Source organism: Pinus tabuliformis, chromosome 9, assembly GCF_031772625.1.
Source record: "Pinus tabuliformis cultivar Carrire ecotype Pingquan chromosome 9, CPIR1, whole genome shotgun sequence".
NCBI classification, from domain to species: Eukaryota; Viridiplantae; Streptophyta; class Pinopsida; order Pinales; family Pinaceae; genus Pinus; species Pinus tabuliformis.
In genome coordinates this window covers 782,884,907-782,909,700 of record NC_142307.1, presented here as the reverse complement: position 1 = coordinate 782,909,700, position 24,794 = coordinate 782,884,907, and the positions used below count along the sequence as shown (strand labels likewise).

At 36.7% G+C, this 24,794-nt stretch overlaps 1 pseudogene; it reads right to left on the bottom strand.

The window, feature by feature from the left end:
• Nucleotides 1–16,803: 16,803 nt before the first annotated feature.
• Nucleotides 16,804–22,705, bottom strand: LOC149151058 (putative methyltransferase At1g29790; annotated as a pseudogene).
• Nucleotides 22,706–24,794: the final 2,089 nt, after the last annotated feature.

Genomic DNA, 24,794 nt, shown 5'->3' with positions numbered 1-24,794 from the left:
AAACAACTCTCAAACAAGCAAGGAGAAAGTCTCGCCCAACAAGTTATAAGGATTTGAATACTGCACAAAATAAATCTTTATTTAACAGCAAAGTAGATCTCCTAGACCAAACTTCTTCTCCGACTATCTTCAAAAGGACGAACACAATAAATCGCGAAGCTAAGACGCCAATGTCCCAAGAACCAGAAGAGATGAAGGAGATGCAAGATAAAGGAAGTTGGAAGACCGTAGAGAAAAAAAAGAAAGTTACAACACCGATATTGCCAAGAAAGACGAGGAGCCAGATAATTAAAAACTAAAAAATTGTAGGTCCGATAGATCAATTTGGTCTTAGTGGACGTTAACCACCACCATCATCATCATCATCAAATATTGAAATTTATTTAAAAAAATATATTCTTTCTATCTTTAAATTAAATTAATTAAAAATATATCATTTAAATATAAATTATATAAATACCAATACCATTTATTGTTTAGGGGCATGTAATATTATTAATATATGGCATTCAAGAATGTTCTTGCAATAAACTTTATTTAAAAGTTAAATTTTTTTTATGAGAAAGTGGTGACTGAAATTTCATGAATAAAAATGTTGTTACTGGACTTTTATAACGAATAATAATAAAAATCTTGTTCCATGAATTTTATAAGTAATAATACTAATATAGCTAATATGAAAAATATTGTGACACCTGTTGATGGATTAACGGCAATTTAATTTATTTATATATAGCTCTAGCTCTATAAGAGACGCTATCAAAGTAGCAGCGTAACACAACTTCAGCCATCAAATTGTGCTTCTCATTTATCCGGCGGAGCCACAATCATTTCGCTCTGACGGCTTTCGACTGGGATTTTCCTGCCCTAAGAAGTGAATGCTTCAAGAATGGCGGATGGAGGAAATAAGAAGGCAGCTTATGGCAGGAGGAGTTATCGACGGGGTTGTCGACGATTTCGTTCCTCTTTACAAGTTTTCTGTACTCTGCGGCTACACTGAAACCAGCTTGGGCGAGCAAGTGTCGCCCGATGACATGCTAGCCCAACCACTCTATTTTTTTGACGAATATTCTAATATGATCCCTCGCCGCGATATCTTTCTCAACTCCATATTCATATTGGTAACTACTTTTTATTCCAATTCACGATTATTATTTATTCGTCGTGAACTTTTCATAACCAGACAACTAAAGTCTTTCATAAATCCAAATAATCAGGTGATGACTGATCCTGAAACTCCTGGGCACGAATATTTGCACTGGTATGTCATAATCCTCTCGCAAATTTCAGAATAATATATAGCACCTTTATCTATTTCATCTAAACAACAGCATTAATCTGTACATTGTGCAGGTTGAATATCCAACGTCTTAGCAGCAAGCGTCATGTTGGTATGGATATCATGGCCGTTGCCACTTTTTCTTGATCTTTGAAATCATTGGATTGAATGTGTTAATGTTATTCCGGTTTAATCCGTGTTAACGTGTTGGATCGAGTGATCAAAATCTCATGTGTTTCTTTGTGTTGCAATATTAGTTTTGCCGAGCGACAGTCTTCACGCGTACGAAGCTCCGATCCATGTCATCCCTTAATAGAGCCGAACTCGCGGGAGAACTTCAGATGCGTTATAAAGACATGCATGTTATACATGTATTGTGAGAGAATTAAAATATAAAATGTATATGTTATGCTTAAACATAGTCAACACTATTAAACGTGTATGACCTATAGACATTTTATGTTGCTACCTGAAATCATAATGATAGTTCAAAATGCATATGTGACGTGTATTAATGTTTGCATGTTATGTTGTTTTAACAATAAAATATTAATAGCTCTAAAATTTTCTCTTCCTATTATTTTTCTTAGAGTAAAAAATTGGAATGTGACTTTATATTAGAAGTGGTAAAAGAGTTTCTAACACCATTGCCATACTACGTATCACGCCCCTACATCTGCGGTAGTTTTTCAACCGCTTATAGCTAGGTGCGACATTACAAATTGTTTTTTTTTTCATCAATACTTACGATTGTAGACTATGCTTAACATTCCATACTTAGTTTTATTTTTCATTACCAAGTATTATTTTTGTCCTTTATACAGTGAAAGCCCATAACATTTACATAAACAACATTATACAATAGAAATACACAACAGTACAAAGGGAGGGACAACTCCCTGCAATATGGGTCTGCCCGAATCAATATATATAATCTTATTTTACAAGTACAAGTTAAATCTTGGGAAACCCCAAATTTACATTTAGCTAATTTTCCAACTTTGGCAAACTCAGTTGCCCAGCTCGTCGGCACCTCTTCATAGTCGCCACATGACTCACCAACCCTTCGTTCACCTCGTCTCACGATCGTGTTGTTTGCCCAAACTGGGCACGCCTCATCGTAACCAAGTCGCCACACACGGGCGCCTCCACACGAGTCACACCTCTGTTCACAATCTCAACACTTCACCGTTTCCACCATTTCATCATGCACGACGCGCCCTCACCCAGTCGCCCGTCCGCACAACCTCACCGTGTCGACCAACTCACCTCCGTGCACGGCGCGCCCTACTCAGGTCACCCGTTCAGCACCTCGATTCGTTCGTTCAGTGGATGCCCTACTTGGGCTGCCCATCGTGCATGCCTGCATGGACGCCCTCACCAGCTGCCCGTCGTGCACGTCTACCCGGACACCCTCACCGGTCACCCACACACCATCGTTCAACCGGCGCCCACGCCTTCACCCGTGCATGCCTTCGTCTAAACGGCGGGCGCCTTCACCCGCGCCCTCGCCTTTCACCCAAGTCCGTGTGCTACCGTGTGCCTTCGCCCAAGAGCGGGTGCATCAACTTTTGCGCCTCCTTGCAACCTACACCTCGCACTACACTTGATCACCGAAAGACATTGCTTGAATTCATGTCCTCAAATGCCTTCATCGCATGTTTTATTTATATCGTGCGTTGGGCAAGTCGTGCTGCCCAAGCTGACTTGCCAACGCCCTCACATATCGTTCGTTCCCCTTGTTTGGTGTTGGTCAGTGAACACTTCTATGCACAAGCTACCACAATATGTAAGGTCGGCCCGTGGGTTGAGCCATCGCTCCCCACACTATAAACACTTTTCTCCCTCCTCTAATGCGCATTACTAACTCGTTCCTTCGCGCGTTTTGGTCATGGAAGTAGCTCGCACTTCATTTCCCAACTTGCTCCTTTGCTAAACGAGTCGCATGTCATGTGGCGGTCATGCCTTGGATCACAGGTCCTTACATTCTCCCCCACTTGAAATCATTGTCGTCCTCGACAATATCCCGCCCCAGCAACCATCTGTCACCAAGATCACCATACCAAGGTATACACCCCATCGATATGTCATACATCGGAAATCATCTCAATCCATGACTATCAACCACCCTGTCACAATCTCCACATGCTGCTCCCCATCATGGAAGGCTGGTCCTTCCATCCAAGCTACATGCTTCCTGCTACCTCTCGTGTTGACCTTATCATGTGTTCTCCTTGTGTGAACTGCTGCCATGATACTCCAACACAATGCTAACACATCTCTGTACATTGACGTCCCCCATGTCTAAACTCATTGGGTAGCTAATCCAACTGTCACACTCAAAATTCCACCATCAATCGTTTCTCAGGACATCCCGTCACGTCATCAACTCGATCAAGAATCCATCTCCATATAAGCCATGCCCAGGTCCATGAAGTAGTCCTCATATTATCTGCAACATGCTGTCCATGATGTTTTATGTCCAACATCATCATCCATCTGCAAAACATCCATCTCCCCAAGGTGAAGAGATCATCTCTCGACTCTCGATGTGCCACATCCAGGTCCATGAAGCAACCTCCATCATATCAATAATTTTCCATCCCTCATGTCTACCATAGAAACAAGTATACACTTGTCTCATCTATCCATGTGCTGCCCATGATCATAGATTAGTCAACTCCCATTTGTCAAAGTGGTTAAGTCTCGGCTCAACCCATGCCCAAGTGTTGCCACCAAGGCATCATCATCGTTGTAACTACATCACTCGAAAGTGTCTCATATCGATCCTCCACATCAAGTCACTCTTCCAAGCCACACCCATACATATACTCGAAAGTATGCACCTCATCTTGCATCAAAGTCTTTGACCTCAGCTCCTCAATGCATTAGATCCTCCAAGTCCACCATATATGAAGTCCCAAAAGTCACAACAATCTCATGTCATTATGAGCTCCATGAGTCATCTCCAACCAAAATCCTAGCAAGAATACAAGTCTCGGCCCAAAGGTCTCTACAAGATGCCTTAGCTCTCCATGTAGTAGGAATGCTCCATAGTCTGCTCATAACTCCATCCAAGTCCATGGCCTTGTTGTACATGAGTGCACAACCTGTCCATCGGCTCATAAGTAAAACACCTCCATGTCACACCAGCAAATCTATCTGCACAACATCCTTGCCTTGGCACTCCTCATTGGATGCCCATAAGTGACACTTCTACAAGTGCTCCTGCATAATGTCCCTGCATAGACTACCATGCTCCAAGTCACCAACCTGATGTCCATGACTAAGTTGCCCATGTAGTCCTACTAAGTAGACCCATCACAACAATCGGTCATCCTAATCCAAGTCTACAATCTTCGGCTAGTGAACTCGGTCACCCAACTATATCATCATCATCACAAGTACCTTCCATCATAGCTCCCCCACTAAAGGTTCCACCAAGACTATCTCTTGGTCTCGACCATGAGAAGTCCACCCAAGTATCATCATACCTCAAGTGTGTGCCCTCTTCAATCTGTCCATGAGTCATGCCAGGCACTTAGCCACTTCTCCATATGGCTAAAGCATGACCCATTCCTCTGCAACGATCATCATGTTCCTCCATTGTCACAGGCCTTTGCACCTTCTACCATAAGGTCACAAACAACCCCAACAAGTCCTGCAATAGTCAACAATCCTTTCTTCTCCATACAAGGTCTCATCATAGACATCCATGGTAAGATCCTCCCAAGCATCGGTAAACTGATTCTTCTCCTCCCTGCATAGAGTTCATCGCCCAAATGCTCAAGTGAAACACAAGTATCAATACTTACTTCATCATCATGATGTTCCTCCATATGAGTATCCTCATCCATCCATGTTTGCAAACTGCACGATCTTGATCCAACTTGATCAATCTCAAGTTCATCCTCCATCGTTGTTACATCTACAACATCCTCGATCATCACGACTTCCTCTTCCTTGTTAGCACAATCTGCAACTTCATCTTGCTTCATTGTCCAACTAAGTTGAAGAAGTTCGTCTTCAACATTCCTTTCCAAGACTTCAAGCTTATCTCGAATCCGGGGGTTCACTTCTTTCATACGCTTCAACCTATATAAGGTAAGCAAGAGCTTCCCTTCGCATTCTTCCAAACCTGCCATGTCTTATCGTTTAGCCTGGCCCAAGCACTAAGCTTCAGCTCTGCTAAACCTATTTCACCTTTCACCTGAATCACCCTGATATTCCACCTGTCACCTGTAAAATTTGAAATTCCTTCAAAGTCTTCGGTCTTCGTAGAATCAGCTCCTTGATTTAGTTCACCAAGTTTCCTTCAAAACTTGGACCAGCTCTGATACCACCTATCACGCCCCTACACCTTCGGTAGTCTTTCAACCACTTATATCGAGGTGGAGCACTACAAATCGTTTTCTTTTCACCAATACTTACAATTGTAAACTACGCCTAATATTCCATACTTAGTTTTATTTTTCATTACCAAGTATTATCTTTGTCCTTTATACAGTGAAAGACCATAACATTCACATAAACAACATTATACAATAGAAATGCACAACAGTATAAAGGGAAGGGTAACTCCCTGCAATATGAGTCTGCTCGAACCAATATGTATAATCTTCTTTTACAAGTACAAGTTAAATCTTGGGAAACCCCAAATTTACGCTTAGCCAATTTTCCAACTTCGGAAAACCCGATTGCCCAGCCCGTCGGCGCCTCTGCACAGTGGCCACATGACTCACCAATTCTTCGTTCACCTCATCTCATGATCGCGTTGTTTGCCCAACTTGGGTGCACCTCGTCGTAACCAAGTTGCCACACACGGGCGCCTCCGCATGAGTCACACCTCCATTCACAATCTTAACACTTCGCCATTTCCACCATTTCGTCATGCACGATGCGCCCTCACCGAGCTGCCCATCCGCACAACCTCACGTGTCGACCAACTCACCTCCGTTCATGGCACATCCTGTACGGATCACCCGTTCAGCACCTCAGTTCGTTCATTCAGTGGATGTCCTACTTGCGCCGCACGTCATGCACGCTTGCACGGACGCCCTCACCAGCCGCCCGTCATGCACGTCTAGCCAGACACTCTCACCGATCACCTACACACCATCGTTCAACTAGTGCCCATGCCTTCATCTGTGCATGCCTTTGTCCAAATGGCAGGCGCCTGCACCCACACCCCCGCCTTTCACCCAAGTCCGTGTGCTACCATGTGCCTTCGCCCAAGAGCGAGTGCATCAACTTCTGCACCTCCTTACAACCTGCACCTCACACTACACTTGATCACTGAAAGACTTCGCTTGAATTCGTGTCCTCAAATTCCTCCATCGCATGTTTTATTGATATGGTGCGTTGGGCAAGTCGTGCTACCCAAGCCGACTTGCCAATGCCGTCACATATCGTTCGTTCGCCTTGTTTGGTGTTGGTCGGCCAACACTTCTACGCACAAGCTACCACAATATGTAAGGTTCGCCCATGGGTTGAGCCATCGCTCCCCATGCTGTAAACACTTCGCTCCCTCCTCTAATGTGCATTACTAACTCGTTCCTTCGCGCGTTTTGGTCGTGGAAGCTGCTCGCACATCGTTTCCCAACTCGCTCCTTTGCCAAACGAGTCGCATGTCGCGTGGTGGTCATGCCTTGGACCGCAGGTCCTTACACTACGTGTCTTGATATATGATATGTATAGTATTTATAATGTGTTGTTTTTATATAGATAGTACTTATAATATGGGTTGTTTTTATATAGATAATAGTATTTATAATATATGATATGTATCATATTTATAATATGTGTTGTTTTTATATAGATAATTTTATGTTAAGTTTTGATTATATACATAAATAATTATTTCTTCTTATTATTGGTAATAAAAATTATATTAATAAGATTTAATTTTAAGGAAATAATATTTTAAATTATTAGGTTATAATTACGTTTTTTTTTGTTATAAAATCGGCTCACAAAAAGATAAAATGACAGATCAATGCCTTAGAATTCAACCTCTTCGAGGGGGAAACCCCCCTTACATTACACAAATGAACAATTCTTGGATGATACAAATGACAAGACCTCCTTTCTATACATAGGAGTCTAAGGGGTCATAATATAATCAGATCCGATATAATAATAATAATGTAAGGGAACAATAATAACAATAGCGGGCTTCTGTGGGGCACAATAACAACAATATGGGGACTACATGGGTACAAAAATATAATAAGGGGGTTGTACTAATAACAATAAGGGGTTACACTAGTATTATAGGGACCTAACATGCCCTCTCATTCGAAAAGTGTTGTCAGAAACGCTTGAGTAGTTCTTGATGCTTCTGTATAAAATTCTCATCCTTCCATGCGGAATCTTTAGCGGGTAACTTCTTCCACTTGATGATATACTCTTAATTGATCGATTTCGTAGTTGTTGACTTCTCGGTTCTATGAATGCTTCAGGTTCCAATATCATTTTCCTTCCTTGTCAAGTTTTGGCAATATTTCTTGAACTGAGATCTTCTGCAACTTTTGAATGAGTTGCCACACTTCTTCATCCTTCCATTCATCCCTTGCTTTGTTTATCCAATCTGGTTGGATAAAACAAGTACAAAAAAATGCTTCCACATCCTCATCCTTTCTTGAGAGTGCATATGCAACAACATTTTTCTTCCCTTTTTTGTAGATGATTTCAAAGTCATAATCCAACATATTTGTGACATTTTTTTTGTTCTTCTAAAGATAATCTTTGTTCTAAGAAGTTTTCAAGACTATCATGATCCATTTTTACCTTGAAGTTTTTTCCCATTGGGTAACGTCACCATTTCTTAAGTGCATGTAGTATTGCCAACATTTCCTTCTCATAAATAACTTGCTTGAGATGCAGCCATAAAAATACCCAATCACCTACATCAAAACATTTTTCACTGCGATGTTGATCTACCTGTTGTTTCATTCGATTCTGTACCAAAGTGGTGTTATCCTTTAAAAGTTGGAGAACTTGTTGTTGATGCTCGATGTGATCTTTCACTGCTTGAACCTTTTTCTTCTTGATATGTCCTTCTATCTTGATATTTTGAGGAGTGGTGCTTCAGGCCAATGCATTACAAGATATGGTCGGATTAATTTCATCTTTCTCAATGCGATCTTTCACTTCTTGAACCTTTTTCTTCTTTATATATCCTTGTATCTTGAGAGTTTGAGGAGTGGTAATTTTTGCCAATGCTTTGCAAGATATGGTCAGATTCATTTATTCTTTCTATGGGATTGATTCTTGGTGTATATCCTCTTCTTTTGATGTTTCTTGATCATTTTCTTCCTCCTCTTCATAATCAATGTAAAATAATTTCTTCTCAGCACACTTATGACCTTTAGTGCATTTGCTATCACAATTGTAACAAAGCACTTTTTCTCTTTTTTCTTTCAATTGTTGTGGTGTCACCCTTGTAGGTTGTGGAAGGCTAGGAGAAACAACACTTCCATGTTTATACTTGTGAGGGGTAGAATTCCTTGTTTCCATAATTTTGCTTTCCACTTTTCTTGCCAACCTAAATGACTTCTCCAATGAATCAGGTTCCCAAAGATGAAATTCATGTTGAATTTTATCATTTAAAGTCCCTACAGAGACATCAATCCTCTACTCTCTAGAATATTATTTTCCCTTATATTCAATTTCTGAAAGTCCTCAATGTGCTCTTCAATTGAACACTTTTGTTTGAGATTTATCAATTGGCTAAAGAAGGTATGTCTCTTTGTATCCTCATAATGTGCTATCATTTCCTTCATGAAAATTGACCATGTGACAAGTGGTTTATGAGAACAAAGCCATTTATACCATAAAAATTGATTCGGTTCTAAATAGTTAGATGCAATCCATACATTTTGTAATAGTGGTACACCATGTAGATCAAAATATTCTCCATCTATAGTATCCAATTTACTGGATCATTGCCATAAAACTTCCTCATCTCACCCTTTCTTGATTTTAAGAGCTCGATCTTGAAACAACTGTAACTCTGTAATTTCAGATCTTCCAATTCTGAAATAACAACCTGCAATAGTCCTCTGCATCCTCTTTCCAATGCCACTAGTCTGATCGAAATTGGATTCTCCAAGAAAAAGTTATGCACAATCTCCCAAGACGACCTAATTATACACCTTTTTAGAATAGCGAACTTGTATGAAGTTCCATGTGTCACTGTTTTGACCTTCAAATCTGAAAAATACACACAAAATACTAGAGCCTGTCCTCTTTCTGAAACTTCCTATGAATTTTAAATCTGATGCTCAGAGAGAAAGTTATGACAATTTTCCCAAGGACACCTATTTAAGATGTAATTCGGGTGTCTATAAAAACCTTAACTTCCTTAGATCATATGTTCAAACCAATCTCTTCTCAAATAGTTTTTTGTTTTAGCTTCTGAAATTTCATAGCGAAAATTTTATAGCGAAAATTCCACAATGACATGTTCTAGATGAAATTGTGGAGTTTGCAAAAACTATAACTTCCTCAGATCCTATCTCCAAAAATGTAGTGATACAAGCTCTGAAATTTGGACTCGAGGTTTAGCGAGGTTTCATCTCAGACTTGTTTTATTTTTAGCTTCTGAAACGTTGCAAAAATAAATTTATAGTGAAAATGCCACGATGACCTCTCTGGAGCAGCGAAAACCCTAGAAGCCAAAGCTCTAATACCAAATGTTATGAAATCAGCTCACAAAAAGATAAAAAGATAGATCAACACCTTAGAATTTAGCCTCTTCAAGGGGGCAACCTCCTTTACATTACACAAATAAACAATTCTTGGATGATACAAATGACAAGACCTCCTTTCTATACATAGGAATCTAAGGGGTCATAATATAATCACATCCAACATAACAATAATAATGTAAGGGCACAATAATAACAATAGTTGGCTTCTATGGGGCACCATAATAACAATATGGGGACTACATGGGCACAACAATATAATAAGGGTGTTGTATTAATAACAATAAGGGATTACACTAGTAGTATAGGGACCTAACATTTTTAATATTATTATTTGTAATTTATAATTATTAATATATATAGTACGAGTTTACAAATATGATCTAGAGTCTCATCTTAGCTAGTCAACATGTTTATAAATGAGTAATACAATATTTGAATTTCTCTCATGGTTTAAATCAAAGTCATTATGAGATGATTTTGGAAAGGTAGAAATTCTTACATGTTGAAATAAACATTACTAATAATTCTTTTCTAAGCTTCAACTTATATGTATATATATATATATATATATATATATATATATATAGATATATATTTATATATCCCAATTAAAAGAAGCCATTTATTAAGCTAGTTGGTAGTTGAACAACAAAATTTTCATTAGTATATGCACCAGTTAGAAGTTGTTATAGTCATTCCTTTGAGGTATGGGAAGGTACCCACTTCAAAATTACTAATCTGACCCATTAAACCTCATGTTGAGGGTGGCTACAATGAAACAAATTTTACATGCAACAAGAAATTGATACACACAAACTAGAATAAATGATAATTTTGAGTGAAAATGTTTACAAGCATTTTGGTTGGTTAAAAAATAGTGAGGGTTTTTGAAATCCATTTTCAAACTAGGAAAATCAAGTAGAAGTGTCTTTAAATCGAGATATAAAAGAGAGATACATTTCTAGCTATTTTGTAGAGTAAGAAAGAAGAAACTGAGATTTGAGGGATTTCTAGGGAAATTAATAAAATATCCCTCATGTTGTGTAAGCTATCTTAGGAGACACTTATGAATATGAGTAGCTTATTGGATTAGAGGATTTGAAGGAAAACATTTTTTATTTTTGGTTATGAAGGATAGTGGACTTGATTCTACCTCCTTATGGTTTTTGAGTAAAAAATTTCCTTATGACATCATGGTCTAGCTAGGGTGTGGTTAGCTGTAAAAGAGTTATATTGATAGCTGAGCCTATGGCTGGATTGAGAAAGACTCATCCTTCATTAGCTACATGTATATTTTAAATTAAAAAAGGTAAGTGTCTCATGTTTATGAATTTGTATTTAAGGTTTTGTGAAATCTATATGATTTCATACTAAAAATAAAAAATCCATCCCTCTAGTGCATAGATAGAGTTTTATGCTTAGGACTAATGGGAATAATGAGATTAGGGTATTGTAAATATTTTTTCCATTGATGTCAAAGACAATGACAGAGTACATATGTCCAAGGTAAAGGTTGCAACATGAGCACTGTTGGAAATACTGTTTGTATGCCTATTTTTTATAATGCCTTATTTCGGTACCGTATATACGAAGGTATTTTTACTCTAAATACCTAGCTCTAATGAGAGCATATGATATATGGTCGAAAATATTATTCCAAGACCTTTTCAATGGTATATGTCACTCCCTCTAACACCATAGGAATGAGGAGATATCAAATATTATTTTAAATCAACCCCATAAGTGAATGCATAAACATTGTTTGAAGACCATCTAAGCAAGAAGGGATCTAAGGTGCACAAGAGAAGTTGAGAAATAGTATTGGGGTTTTAAAGGTGTAGCACAAATGTGATTTGTAGATTGAATGAGTCATGTTCGCATTTTCATAGTAACTTTTCTTTTGAGATGTTTTAGACCATGAAATTTTGAGGAGATAGAGGGAAATACGATAACGTAAATGGGGAAAAATTTTCAAGTATTAGTTTTCTATATATTCATTGACATGAACTAAGGAAATTAGGCTTCATAAATGCTGCTGAAATATACTTCAAACATGTCAATTTTATGTTTTCATTATAACTTACTTTTTCAAAAGTTTGAAACTGTGAAATATTGAGAGATAGGGATGAAATATCTATATATCCATGGTAAAAATTTCAAATTTTTCTTCTCTATAATTTTAGAGATATGTCTTGTGGAATTTACAATTTCTTAAAACTCCTAAAATTACTTTCAAACAAACCAGTTTGGAAGTCTCACTATAACTTATTTGCTTAGATGTTTTACACAGTCATTTTTTTAGAGATCTATGGAGACATATAACACATTAGGTAAAAATTGAATACTTTAGTTTGTGATATTTTTGGACATATTAGTTATGGATGCTAGGGTTTATGAATTATGATGAAATCAATTTTAAATAGTTCATCTCCATATTTTTATTATAACTTCTTTTCTAGGAATTCTCAAACTGTGCAATTTTTAAAGATATAAGGAGGCATACATAAGTTCCTTACGTAAAAATTTTATACCAGATTTGTAAAATTGAATTCTCTAATCAACCCATTAAATCTCACCCATAAAGTGAGATAATCGGTCTAAGCCTAATTTCTTTATGCCTAAATTTTGGATGAATTAATTTAGAGAATTAAGAAATATATTTACAATATAAATAGTGATTTACAATTGCAGTCAAGATTAAATAAACTACACAAAATGAAATAAAAATAGAAATATGAAAACAAATGTGAAATATACATTTTAAAAGATATAATAACAATTTGGAAGTGAATTGAAAGAGTATTAGATAACCCACTAAATAGTGACATGGAAGCCACCAAACTCAAATAACACAGTTAATAACTTGTATTAAATTCAACAGTAAATAAAATAAATGTTGAATGACAAATTACAATGAAAAACAAGAAAAGTTATAGATAAAATGAGTGGCAAAAAGGATTGATTTGTATAAAAAATATGTGAGTACACTAATTTATAAAGCAGGGTCTTGTGAAAACCCTTGGTAAGACTTTATTCTAAATGTTCACAATGTCAATAAATCATATGTGAATATTTTGTGAAGCACAAATATGTCAAGCAATATTGATAAATTAGGTCTTGACAACCTGCTATAATTAAATTCACTTGGTTTCTCTACAAACTAAAGAGATATTAGCACTAGCTATTAAGGTTGGACCTTTTATCAATAATTCTTTTATTAAAAAATGAAGTTTACTTGAAAAAGATGAAAAATTGAATAGATTTTCTTTTCAGTCCTTGTATCCCCTTGGAAAGAAGTTTCCTACCACCAATAGATTACCTTCTTTAACTCACAGAAAGAAAATTAGAAGAAAAAATAGCAGGTATTAATGTTGATGCATAAATCTCCTCGGAGTATTATTTCCTTTCCTTCATAGAATCCATCCCTTTTTTTATGCCTTGGATGCAGTTAAGAAGTATAGTTACTTAGGAAGTTTTTTATTATTATTTTTTAATTCTGATTAATTGTGTTATGGGAATGGAGGGTTCCAAACGGTGAGTTAAATTTAATTTAATTCTTATTATTAATGTTTTCAACAAGTGGGACCCCTCAATCTTAAATGGTTCACTTATATTTATTTCCCAACTTATAATGTTTATTTAATAATAACACACTCTAAAACATGACACAAGGAAATAATGTTTGTAAGGGAAGGGGAAAAATTCATGCACGTGCATTAACCAAGATGCTATGCTAACATATTAAACATAATTTCAGACCAAAAATGTTCTTTGAAACAAAGGAATTTTATAATGTTACGAGCATATATCAACATATAAGTCACCAATGTTGTGACTTCCCTCAATTTATTAAGTGAACCGAAGTTTTACCATGATAATTTAGATAAAGCATTATTAGGACTTCATAAAACCCTAAATGGTTAAATTTTTTATTATAATGTGAGGCAACATGGTAAGCTAGGTATAATACTATCAACAAAGGAATGGTCATTGTGTCTACATGAAGGAAATGTGTACAAGAGTGAAACTCTCTTTTTAGGTTAGGTACCTCTTCTAGGCCCATGAATGAAGCATCTCAAATGTCTAGGAATATATTTGTCATGAAATTTGTAGAAACAAATAAAGAAATCTTGCATTTCATGAACGTTTTAATTTTTTACATAGATATTTATGTTTTTAAGGAAAGAAATAGCGTTAGATATTGACCATTCTTCATGACCATATTAAACAGAAGTAGCATTTGACCGATAATGGTGATGAAGATATTTATTCAATCAAAATATTAGGGAAACACTCTTGTTATTTAGTGACATAAGTCAAGCTTATGTAAACAGGCCAAGAAATGAAGTATAGACTATGCCAATTTTAAATATTTCTATGAGGAATACAATAAGCAACTTGAGAAAGACAAAAAATATACAAAATTGGGTTGGTAGGCAAGGACAACTTTGTTATGGTTTTACATGTTGCCTTTCTATGAAGAGATATTCTTAGTTTCTAGACTAGCGCACACAATGCTCAAATAAGAAAAAAATGTGAAATGAGAGAGTAAGGGGACAAGGGATTACCCTCCATAGTTTTAGAGAAAATGAGATAATAATTATTAGCTTATAGACCATATCCACACGCAAGAAAGGAGCCATACCTTGATTATCTATGTGTTTATGCTATCAAAATCCAATGTTGATGGTTTCTTAGAGCCCTAATCTTCTTTTAATTCCATTTTCAAACTTGCAACAAGTGTTTCCCAGCTGAAAGAAACTGTGAAATTCCAAGAATTGTCTCAATAGTTCAGCGTAGTGCCTTATTAGTTTTATCATACCACGATCATTAATTTGATTAGTGTGATAGATCACTAAGTTGGAGTGCCTCTTTAACTACCACAGGATAATCCATTTGAGGCATAATGCTTTTAGAATGTCCTAAGTGTTGGAAGTGTGACGACACAAAGATGGGTATTGAATCAATATTATGCTATGGATCACCAAATTAAACATTTTTCCCTTCTTTAATCAGTAATTGAATCATTTATTAATTAAGTAGCAACATAACATAAAACATGAACATCATAGTAAACATCAATGGATATAAATATGAGAGCTTCAACACATAAAACATGTCAATAGGGAGATTAACACATAATAACACTTGATTTAAGGTGGAAACCCTTCTGCAAGAAAAAACACCATCTTCTTTGGTCGGATTCTTCACCTCTTTTATTATCTAAATATTTATTTACATAAAATCACTGGACATGACAAGTGTGCAAGCCATAATATGTGATCATGCGAGAAACCATTAACTCGAGGCCTCTACTTTTAGGATTCTTATGTTTCACTACATGGAGCACAATCGCCCGATTATCTTGAGAGTTTAGTTGTTGGAAAGAAGTATATCAATATGAGACATTCATAGGCTTATGTAAACATGAAAAAACATCTACCAATGTACAATTTTTACTTCAAAATATTAATTAACAAAAACAAAGTAAATGCAAGAACTAAGAAACTAACCATGCTAGAACTTTGATAGCCTTCATCATGATGGAGCTACCCTTTTGAAAAATATATCTTTGAATTCATATCACTACTAGTTATGTGAAAGATCCTCGAAAAGGTTATGTAAGAGATTATCTTTTAACTAAAATGTAAGATCACTTATAAAATAGGAAACTACATTAAAATAGTTAACCAGCCATTTCTTTCCTTTTGAAAAAGTAAAGAGGCCCCTCTCACCAAATTCACTACCCATGTGTTCATGGTCAGGTGACTGAGAAGCATCTTCTTTGTTCATCACTTTTTTCCTAGGCATTCTTATAAAGTTAGTTGTGGTACAAGTTTCAAAATCCAGTCTTAGAATTCTCCCTTTGTGTATTATTGCATCAATTGAAATGCTCAATGTCCATGTGTTCATGGTTAGGTGACTGAGAAGGATCTTCACTGCTGATCCAAGGAGCAAGCACCTTAAACCTGAAGTAATAAACCTATCAAATCAAATGCAACCAATTAATATATAGAACACTTGTTTACTCCCATAAATAAATACTTAAAGACATTACATATATAAATTCTTAGTTATTTTGAAGTTAGAAAGATGCATCACTGACAACTCATTCATCTTAGACATGCATCTACAAACTAAAATAGGCATAAGATTCTCTTGAAGTATTGTATGTGAGGAACTTTGTTTTGAGAAGGTGTTTTAGATCCCAGACAATGTGCATAATTCATATCAACATATTCAGTTTCATTGTTTTCTTCTAGTTGAGGAATTTGAAGACTCTAGATACTTCTAAATGGTTCTTCTTTCATAATCATTTCTTTTTTTGAGGCATTCAAAAATCTCTAGTGCATTTTTTTAATCAGTTAATTCCATGCTTTGGATTTGAATGGATTTCATTAGATGAGACATCATCCATCATTGTTCCTGTAAAAACATGTGGCATATTTTAACAACAAAGCAAGACCAGTTATAAAATAAGAACCTATATTAAAATATTTAACCTACTATGTCTTTCCTTTTGCAGAAGTAACGAGGTCCCTCTCACCAGATTCACTACCCATGTGTTGATGGTCAAGATATTGAGAAGGATATTCACTACCCATCTAAGGACCAAGGACCTTAAACTAAAGTCGAAAGCATATCAAATCAAACGAAAATAGTTAATTTACATAATGTTTGCCTACTCCCATTAATCAATAGCTGAAGATATTACATACAAAAATGTTTAGTTGATTTTAAGGTAAAAAATTCCATCACTCACATCTCATTCAACTTAGATGTGCATCTAAAAACGTCTATTGATTAATCTCAATCCCTCTTCAGTGACTTCTCCAAGGGAGACGATATGTACATTTATTTAAGCTCATGCCCTTTGTCCAACTTATGCCCAATGGAATATTTAAACTTATTAAAGCCAGGATTCCTAATCATGGGAACATAGACCTTCAACTAGTATTCAATGCAAAAGAAACAATCATCATAAAAAAACCCTTTGTGCCTCAGAATCATGTTGGTATCATACAATATAAATTCCAATAGCTCTATCAGGATCCAATTGCTAAAGAGATGCATGGAATTAACAATGTCCATGGTATTATCAAAGAATTCAAAGCTCTTAGAAACAATTATATACACGGGGAAACCCCTTTAGAAACAATGAATCTTTTGAAGGCCCCATTAAAGTTCATGGAGGTTGTAACAATTGTCACATTTCGCTCCCTCATTCTCATGGTGAAATTTCTAGTTCTACTCTCAATGTCCAACCTAATTTAAATAGTATTACTCTTTGTTTTCAAGACCTTGTCAATGGAGTAATTGATTTCAGATCCATGGCTATCTAACCACCTGGTTTTATCTCACCCCTCAAGATTGAAGCAATATTTGGAGTCGTCAAAGAACTTTAGGTATTTCCTCTAGATGAGGCACTAGTAATTTTGGCAAGAATATGCAATCCAGATGATGCTAGAATTTGGTAGGGTTTTCCACATTTTCCCACAAAAAGGAAATGGACTTAAATGATTTGAAGGCATTGTAGCATTATAGTGTCAGCAAGGAAGAGGCTCACAGCCTCCAAGAAAGAGGCTTTAAGGTAGGAGTTGATCCTCTAGGTAAAACTATACAAGTGTGGGTAATGGGCAAATAAATGGTGTCAGAATTGAAGCTAGGGTTACAAGTAAGTGTGAGCTTTTTGTTGGCAATAAAGTCTTCGAGCTCCTTAGCCATGAAGACTCTATTGTGTTCTTGCCTTTGAAGCCACGAATCATTTGATTTATCCCATTTCTGCTTTTGGGGTTTTATATAAATTATATCAATAGAACGAGCTCGAGAACTAGATTTTAAGAGACATGTTTGGAGGATTTGAGATTGGTTTTTGTAGAAATTTCTCTATGGATCAGCTAGCTCTAATACCATGTAGAAATTCATGGAAATTCTCTACGAATCTACCTCTGAGATCTATGTACAAAATTTGACTGTAGATTAACCGGATAATGCAATATAACTAAAGAAAAATGCTATAATCTACTTCTACTATCAATTTGATTTGTGGAAGCTTAAAGATCTAGCTCAATCAGAGCTGAACACATATAATGATAAGAGGAAGAATCAATACACATGAAACACATAAAATACTCAAGGGAAAGCCTAAGTTAAAAACCCAACTATTTTTATTATCATACAAGGTGGAAATATCTCATAATTACACAAAGCCTTCACTCTCACATCTAGCCAGCTCTATGTAAAATCCTCCTAGATACTCATAGGAAATCAAGTCTTCTCACAAACCTTCTCCTCTGCCCTCCAAGCCTCCTATTTCCTTGCACAATTTCTCCTGGGTGATACTATTGCTACCAAGTGTAACATTGATCACTCACAGTGATCTCACACTGTGTAAAATTATGCAATCCTCAAGGAACCTTCCCTTCACTACATGCATGACTTTCCTTTATAGGAGAAAACATGCAACTGATAGTACACTGTCCTTGACACTTAGTTCAACTAGGTCTTTCTCAGAATAGACATGCATGAGTTTCTGATAAGGTAATCTTCCTTTATCTGGAGTACATTGGTTGAGTGCATGCATGCATCAACTGACTGATAACTCATAATTAGTTCCTCAAACATTTTGGAACTAACTTAACTGGACTTAACTCAGTAAACTGAGCTAACTAATTATAGCTCAAATATAACTCAAACTTATCTCCTTAATTAAGCGATAATATCCTTAATTTAAGGGATAACTATTTCATGACTTCAGAAAGACTTCTAACTTGAATTTCTCCAACTAATTAATCCATAATGAATTAATTATTTCCAAGCAACTGGTGAGACTAAATTCGATTTTAATTCACAATTTTAATTCAAGGACAAATTAAAATTGTGATATTTTGGATTCTGTTTTTACGATTTCTTGTTGCTATTTTCAACACACCCTCTCAACAAGAAATGAATTCAAATCAATCCCTACCCTGAACCTTTGGAATGTTCTGCATGCAACACTTCTCTCGAGTGTTGTTGCTCCACCAACTCCAAAAATGAAAAAAACATCCAACCTAAATGAATATGATGCATCTGTCATCAAAGTCTCTAACTGTTATTGCCTCTGTCAACTGCAAAAGTTTTTGCTTTGGTTGACTCTACAATTTTGCACTATTATCAATCCTTCTCTGCACTCTTTACTATATGACTGCTCTATCCTCTGTCACTTTGATCTTTGACTGCATTAATCCCACTGTTTCCTCCTGCTACTATGTACTTTGGGCTCCCGTAGCAAGGTACGGTCCATGAGATCAAACCTCTCAATGGACCCTACCGAATTTTAGCCTTCTTGGGACTATCACTTCACATTGCCCCACCTAACACCTACAGGTATGGCTGCATGTGATCCCTCTGCCCACTTCTCCAATTGTGGCTCCTCCAAAATCGTCTGAGACTTCTTTAGGGACTGCATGTTGAGAGGTAATTTTCTCTCCCTCTCAAACACCAAGTCTATAACATTTGCCTTGCTCCTCAAGGCTTTGCATGCATCTTGAACCTCAAGAGCATACACGTTCTTGACTTGTGAACCAATCTATTTCTCTTGTCTCATGGTGATGTGTCTAAGGAAAACCTTTCCCTTACTAAAGACGACATTGTAGCCTTTGTCCTCCAACATCACAACCAATACCAAATTCCTCTTCAGTCGAGGCACATACTTCACATCTATCAAGGTGATAGGAGATCCATGCTTCCTCTAAAAAGCAACCGTGCCCACTCCTGAAGCACTATACCTTTTGACGTCACTCATCTCTATGCGCATCTTGAGGTCTTTCTCGTCCAAGGCACTGAATAAACTTTTATCACCAATCATGCGGAATGAGGCTCCACTATCAAGTTACCGACTACATGCCATCATCGATGACACCATGCATGCGATGAGGGTAAAGTCCATTTCGAACAGAGAGTCTAATGCCTCACCTTCTGATCCTTCTGAGGATCCCTTCTTGGACTTCTTCGATGGGAAATTAGTCGCATAATATCCCATCTCCATTGAAGTATGATATGAATTCGATTTGCACTTGCAACCCCGAACATCAAACTTCAAATTCTCTTCTCTGTATACGATTCACAGCTTCGATAAACTCAACTCGGATACCATGTAGAAATTTCTCTATAGATCAGCTAGCTCTAATACCACATATAAATTCCTACAAATTCTCTACAAATATACCTCTCAGATCTATGTAGAAAATCTAACTGTAGATTAACCCGATAATGCAATATAACTAAAGAAAAATACTATAATCTGCTTCTACTATCAATTTGCATTGTGGAAGCTTAAATATCTAAATGAATCATAGTTGAACACATATAACCTTAAGAGGAAGAATCAATACACATGAAACACAGAAAATACTCAGGGGAAAGCCTCACCTAAAAACCCCTCTATCTGTATTATCATACAAGGTGGAAATATTTCAGAATTACACAAAGCCTTAGCTCTCACAGCTAGCCAGGTCTCAATACAATCCTCCTGGACACTCACAGGCAATCAAGGCTTCTCACAAACATTCACCTCTGCCCTCCAAGCCTCCTATTTCCTTATGCAGTTTCTCCTGGGTCATCCTGCTATTACCAAGTGTAACACTGATCACTCACTCTAATCTCACACCCTGCAAAATTGCTCAATCCTCAAGGATCCTTCCCTAAACTACATGCATGAGTTTCCCTTATAGGAGAAAACATGCAACTAATAGTACACTATCCTTGACATTTAGCTCAACTAGGTCTTTCTCAGAATATATATGCATGAGTTTCTGATGAGGGAATCTTTAGTTATCTGGAGTACACTGGTTGAGTGCATGCATGCATCGACTGACTGATAACTCACAATTAGGTCCTCAAATAGTTTGGAACTAATTTAATTGGACTTAACTCATTAAACTGAGCTAACTAATTACAACTCAAATATAACTCAATCTTATCTCCTTAATTAAGGGATAATCTCCTTAATTTAAGGGATGAATGTTGCATGACTTCAGAAAGACATCTAACTTGAATTTCTCCAACTAATTAATCCATAATGAATTAATTAATTATTTCCAAGAAGTTGGTGAGACTAAATTCAATTTTAATTCAAGGACAAATCAAAATTAGAATATTCTGGATTCTATTTTTATCATTTCTTGTTGCTATTTTCAATAGTTTTGATCCTCGAAAGCTCCTGTTGGGTCCAATTAATTCTAAAGGGTTCTACTTTCACAAAGCGTTTCTTTAAGGAATTGAGAAAGTTGTAATGGGTTTTGTTATTCAATTATTTCCATGCTTTGGATTTGAATGGATTGCATTAACTACAACATCATCCATCATTGTTCTTAATTGTAACAAATTAATACCGGTCTTCAATTATTATTTATATATTTATGCCTTGTAGCATAAATATGTAAATAATAAAAGATAATATTTCTTGTTTATAATAATAATAATAGTAAATATTTCTATACTATAATAAAATTTCTAGAATTTTAGTTTAATTATTTATAATTACTAAATGAATAGTGAAAATTTAAATTATATAAACTATATTATAATATTTTTAAATAGTAATTACATATCAAATATTAAAATTTATTTTTAAAAAATTACATGGTTTCTCTTTTATAGATTAAATTAGTTAATTAAAATTATATCATTTAAATATAAATTATATAATTACCAATACCATTTATTGTTTATGGGTATGCAATATTTTTTATTTCCCACGGAAAAAAGTCGTAATTTCTATTGATATAAAGAAATTACATTTTGTAGATGCCAAGTGCATATGCATATGGAGGAAAAGATGCCTGACGAGTTCATAAACTATAGATCAAAAAGAAAGTCTATTATATCTCCACGTAGGGAGTCCACTAAGACTGTGCTAGTTGTTACTGATATGAGTTTGATAAAAAATAAGTCCTGCTCTACACAGAGAGCAACAAAAAAACTGTAAGTTACCAAAAATTGAGTTCTAACTCATGACAAAGTAGTAGAAATATATACATTATAATACAAGAGATATTCTATATATATGAGGGCCTTATAGCCCATTGTCTATAGGATCATCAAAAGGTGTATGATAATGCTGGTAGAAAGTTCCATCAATCTCCTCCTGTATCAACCAGTCATTTCCTTGTCTATGTGTTGCCTCTTTTGATAGTTGATCTGCCCCTGTGTTTTGTTCCCTGTAAATGTGTTGACAGACAAAGGAGTCAAATGAGGTAATCAGTCTTTTAGCTTCATCTAATATATGCCTCAATGAAAATGCATAGCAATATGATGCATCATTCAACCAGTTGCAAACGATTTTAGAATCTTCAAAAAGTTGTAGGTGTCTGCACTGCTTTTGCAATGCAAAGTGGATAATATGTTTTGCTATGCAAAGTTCAGCAAAATTATTGGTGCCCCTGCCTAAGTTAATTTGGATCTTGAAGCAATGAATTTCATTAAGGTAAAGGATGGCTCCACCACCATAGCCCGCCTCTTGAGCAGAGCCATCAAAATATGCCCAGGGCTTAGATTTGTCGATGTTTTCGGGTCTGATGGTGCGAGGTGGGGTACAGTTATCCTCAGCTGGAAGCAAGTCAAAATCGGCGATAGCATGGTGCAAGATGACAATCCAATGGGGGGACTTGTAGTTGAAAATGGACTGGTTGCGAGCTATCCATAGTGTCCAACATACTAGCAGTGGCATATTAATGTTTTTTCCATTATGATTTTGACACCATAAATTCCATGCATCCATTAGATTGTGCCCCTACCAGTTCTTTAATGAAGGATAGTGAGCGATGATGGATTGCAAAAATTCCATTGCTGTGGGGCACTTTAGAAAGAGGTGCTCTGTAATTTCTTCATCTTTGCGGCACAAGTGGCACCAGAAAGGGCCATAAAACGATCTCTTCATCAGGTTGGTCCCGGTAGGGATCTTGTCAAAGAGGATGTTCCACATTAGTAAACGTGAGCGGGGGGTTGCCTTGAGCTTCCAGAGTATTTTCCAAGTTGGAAGGATCTCCTGTGGCCTGTAAGTTTCCATAAGCCTTATATAACCTTGCCTCAGGGTGTATACTCCATGTTTGGCAAAGGTCCAGATTATCTCATCTGGTCCATCAGTGAGTCAGATTTGTGCCTGGGTGAGGGCATCCGTATAGTCCTGCCATTCATGCTGCCACTTAACCGGTATCTCCAACTCTCGTGCCAATACCCATGCCTGCTGAAGAAAAGAAGAATTGTTGTTGTCGCCGATGTGCTTGATGTGTGTAACTCCTCCGATGTTTAGGTACCTTATTAAGTCTGCAGATAGTCTATGGGCGTTGCCACAGCCTACCCATGGATCTAAACCGATTCGGATAGCATTTCCTTCCTTGATACGCCATGTGATGCCTTCGCCCAGAAGAGGAAGTGAACCGATGACCGCTTTCCAGATATTGGATATGTTATGTCTTATTTCATGATGCTGTCGAAACCAATCCATCAGATTCATTGACCTGATATACTTCACTTGTGCAACTTGGGACCAGAGACTATTAGTGGTAATGAGCTGCCAACTGAGCTTGGCCGCTAAGGCTTTGGAAAATAGATCAAGCCTCTTGATGCCCCACCCTCCCCATCTCTTGGGTTTTGCAATAGTGTCCCATTTAACCCAGGCAAAAAGCTTTCCCGGTTGGTTTCCCTTCCATAAAAATCTGCAACATATACTTTGTATTCTGTTCAAAATACCTTTAGGTATCCAGGCCAGGGTCATCCAGTAGACTGGAGTGGCTTCAATCACTGCTTTGATGAGGATCAGTTTGCCTACCTGAGAGAGATATTTATGGTACCATACCTGTAGTCTTTTTTCCATTTTCGCAATGAGCCAAGTCTAGTCTGCTATCGTGTAACCGAGAGGCTTTAGTCTAAATCCCAGATATTTTATACCCTCTGCCAAGTTCAAAGAGGTGAATGGGAAGCGTTGTGATGTGTATGTGATCTCATGTTGTGTGCAACCAACAGTAGTAATCGTGGATTTGCTGTCATTTATCACCATCCCTGTGTCTTGTTGAAAAAGAATGAATATGTTTGGAGGGCCATGGTGTCCCCAATACTGCCATTTAAGAAAATCAGAATGTCATCAACAAACAATAGGTGAGTGAGGAAAAAATTCTCAGCTATTTTGATGCCTAACAGTTGATTTCTATCTCGAGCAGATGTAATAGTCCTACTTAATCCTTCCATAATAAGTAAGAAAAGCAAGGGCAAGAGTGGGCATCCCTGTCTGAGGCCTCTCTCCGAATTGAAAAAGGATGTAGCTTCCCCATTAAGTAGCAAACTGTAAGATACGTCTATTATACAACTCATTATCCATTTGATATATGCAAAAAGAAATACTAGATGGGTCAGCAATAGTCTGATGTAGAGCCAATTTGCTCTATCAAAAGCCTTTGATATGTCCACCTTTAGTATCATTCCTTTCTGCTTTTTGATCTGCATAGTATGAAGGAGTTCCTATGCTGTAGCAATAGCTTCATGAATCTGTCTGTGGTGTACGAAGGCAAACTGTTGTGAAGATATATGTTGAGATAGAATAGGTTTCAGACGATTGGCAATGATCTTTTCTATAATTTTGTATAGACAATTACAGAGGGATATGGGGTAGAAATCATTGAATGAGACGGGATTGTCTAATTTTGGATTAAGTGCTATGAATGTGGATTTGATGGTTGGGGATATTCTACCGCTCCTTCTGCAATTCTCCACGATCTTGAGTAGGTTGTTCCCAAGGATTTCAAAGAAAGCAATGTAAAACT